Genomic DNA, 3,816 nt, shown 5'->3' with positions numbered 1-3,816 from the left:
AAATATTGTCACCACTGGGCTGTTTGGCAGCATCATGATAGAGGATGAAGACATTGAGATTGTTAATAGCTTTAGTTTGCTTGGCTCTACAATCAACACTCTTGGCACCAGCAGCCAGGAAATTAAAAGACAATTTGAATTGTGTATGTCTACTGTTGGGGACCTCTCCAGAGTACTGAAGAGCAATGATGTCAGTCTGGAGACTTAAGTACACTTGATCCAGGCCATAGTCTTTGCAATTACTTGCTATGCATCAGAAAGCTGGACAATGACTAGGGATGACAGAAGGGATGCCTTTGGGCTGTGGTGCTGGAGAGGAGTGTTGAATATACCATGGACTGCTAGGAGAATGAACACGTTTGTCCTAGAGAGGGTGAAGTCAGGCTGCTCCTTGGAGGCAAGGATTCTGAAGCTTCGTCTGACATACTTTGGACATGTTGAGTCCTTGGAAAGAGACGCCATACTTGGGAGTGTGGAGGGACACACATGAGAAGAAAACCCTTAATGAGATGGATTGATTCAGTGACTGGGGTAATGGGGGAGGTGTGTCAGAGACAGTGATATAGGCATAGGACAGAGCAGGGTTTAGGGCTGTTGTACACAGGGTCGCTATGAGTAGCAGGGGACTCAACAGCACATACCAACAAGAAGATAAAGAGTGAAGCAAGCCATACCTCAGGGAAATTCCACTTTGATCAGGGTGTGACCTGAGTAAGGGTATTGCATCACAGCTTAATCCCCTTACAACTGAGTGACTGATTGCATGAAATCACCTCAAAGGTGGGGACCACGTCATTACATATCTGAGAACTGTGGTCAAGCCAAGTTAACAAACACTTGGCAGACACAACTCAATCCAATGGATTGTATTGGGAACGCAATTCAGTGAGGAACATGGTAAGACAGTGAGTCCCACGAGTATGGATCCATTGCCATACTTCATTTGTTGTGAAGTGTGTCCCTTGATCCAAGCCAATTCTGTGTGAGGTAATGTGGCAGTTGTTAAAGCATTCTGTATAAGTCCATGGATGATCATTTTTATAATAGCATTGCATTCAGGGAAGGCAAATCCATGTGCAGAGTGTCTATTCCAACCAGAACAAAATACTGCCCTTCCCTTGGTAGAAGTGATCCAGTTTTAATCAACCCACTACCAGCCTGCTGGCTAAGCTTCCCTAGGAAAGATTCAAATCAAGGTCTCAGTGTTGGTCTCTGTTGCTGGCACTCAAAAGTGGCAGTGCCCAAGTTGGCCTTGAGTGGAAATCTGTGTCACTGAAATTTTGCGTAACTGCCATCCCTTCCTCCATGGCCACTTTTCATGAGTCCATTGGATAATGACAGGGTGACTAAAAAAGGGAGGCAGATATCCACAGAATGTGTCATTCTCTCCTATGGCGCTCACCTCTGATTAGCTCTCACATGAGGTGCAAATACTTCTTTCCCTCATGTAGAGATCTATAAAAATCCCTAGCAAGGAAACACTAACTACATGGTTCAAAATTAAGAAAGGTGTGTGTCAGGGTTGTATCCTTCCTCCACAGCTACTTAATCTGTATGCTGATGAAATTATTCAAGAAGCTGGACTCTCTGAAGAAGAATGTGGCATCAGGATTGGAGGAAATCATAACCTTTGTTACACATATGACACAACCTTGCTTACTAAAAGTGAGGAGGAGTTGAAGTGCTTGGTGTAGAAGATCAAAGACTTCTACAGCCTTCAACTTGGATTGCACCTCAATGTCAAGAATTCTCACCTCTAGACCAGCATCATGATAGATGGAAAAAATAGGAAAACTGTCAACAACTTCATTTTAATTGGATCCACAATCAATACACTTGGTACCATTAATCAGGCTATCAAGAGATGTGTTGCACTTGGAAAGTCTGCAGTCAGGGACCTCTCTAAATTATTGCAGAACAATGATTGTTTGAGGATTAAAGTGCACCTGATTCAGGGTCTTTTCCATTATTTTCTTTGCATCTGAGAGCTGGAAATGAATAAGGATGACAGAAGAAGAATTGATGTCTTTGAACTGTGTTGTTGGAGAAGAGTACTGAATATCCTATGAACTACCAAAAGAACAAACATATATGTCTTGGGGAAGGTGCAGTCAGAATGCTCCGTGGAGGCAAAGATGATAAAGCTTTATCTCACGAACTTGGGTGTGTAGCTAGGAGACATTAGTCCTTGGTGAGGGGCATCAAGCTTGGGACAGTGGAAAGATAACAAAAGAGAGTAAGACCCTCTACCAGGTGGATTGACACAGTGACTGTCGCCATGGGCTCAAGTGTGTCAGAGATTGTGAAGATGGCACAGCATAGGATGGGTTCAGATCTGTTCATAGGGTAACTGAGAGTCATACTCAATTCAACAGCATCTGACAATATATGGAGCTCTGGTGGCTAGTTGTAAGGAGTTGTGCTGCCAACTGGAAGGTACATAGTTTGAATCCACCCACTGCTCGCATGAGTAAGATAGGTAATCTCCTCCTGTGTGATTTACTGCCTCTGAAAACCTGCTAGAGGGCCCGCTAATAGTCCGTTCCGATTCAACAGTACATAACAAAAAAAACATCCTTATGTCTCTTTCTCATGCCTCCTGTCACCAATTTTCCAGTCATGTTTCTTCCAAGTTCCCAACTATCTAGACATTGGCCACAGCCACTGAGGTGGTGTAAATATATTGATCACATAACTCTTGCCAATTCAACTTCTTTTTTTTTTATAATATTTTTTTTGGGAAAAACATATTGGGGGTACAAGGAGGTGAGGGTTGGGGGCAGAAGGGTGAGGATGGGCCAGGATGCAGTTGCAGAGCTGCACAGTTTGGTCAGTGGGGGGAGCAGGTGAAGGAAATGATGAGGGTCCAGTGGGGACCAGATGCTACAGAGGAATGACAAGCATTTTCCAATAGTAATTAAACCAACTGTCTTATTGATTTGGGAATTGGATGCCGACTCTCTGGCTTCTTCATGCTGAACAGGGGCGTAGATATAAAGGGGGGAAGGGAGGACGCTTTATCACCTTACTGGTGGTCTTGGGTTACAGCTGCTTGCCTTCTTGCTCCTGAGGGCCGCGACGGTTCGCCCCGAGCCGGGGGCCAAGCGCAGCCCGCCCCGGGCAGAAGGCCACGACGGCTCGCCCCGGGCAGAGGGCCGAGGGCAGCCCGCCCCGGGTAGAGGGCCGCGACGGCTCGCCCCGGGCAGGGGGCCGAGGGCAGCCCGCCCCGGGCAGAGGGCCACGACGGCTCGCCCCGGGCAGGGGGCCGAGGGCAGCCCGCCCCGGGTAGAGGGCCGCGACGGCTCGCCCCGGGCAGGGGGCCGAGGGCTACAGTCACTGGGGCAATCCATCTTAATGGGGGCCTTTCTCTCTTTTGCTGACCCTCCACCCTCCCAACCATGATAGCCTTTTCTAAGGAATAGTCTCTCCTAGTAACATGTCCAAAGTGTGAGAGATGAAGCTTTGTAATCCTTGCCTCCAAGGAGCACTTTGGTGGCACCCTTTCCAAGACACACCAATTCATTCTTTTGGCAGTTCATGGGATATCCAGTACTCTTCTCCAACACCACAAACATTCCTATTCATTATCCATCTCTCAGATGCATAGAAAATACTTGAAAAGACCCTGGCCTAAATCGGGCACATCTTAGTCTTCAAATTGACATCACTGCTCTTCAATATTTTAGAGAGGTCCCTAACACTGGACTTGCCCACAGCAATTATTTTTACTGTTACGTACCATCAAGTATAGCGCAACCCATAGCGACCCTATGAACAACAGATCTGAACACTGTCCTGTCTTGTCCCGTCCTCACA

Source organism: Elephantulus edwardii, unplaced genomic scaffold (assembly GCF_000299155.1).
Source record: "Elephantulus edwardii isolate Elephantulus edwardi_28Jun2011 unplaced genomic scaffold, EleEdw1.0 scaffold00034, whole genome shotgun sequence".
Taxonomy (NCBI): Eukaryota; Metazoa; Chordata; class Mammalia; order Macroscelidea; family Macroscelididae; genus Elephantulus; species Elephantulus edwardii.
This window is presented reverse-complemented; position numbering follows the sequence as displayed.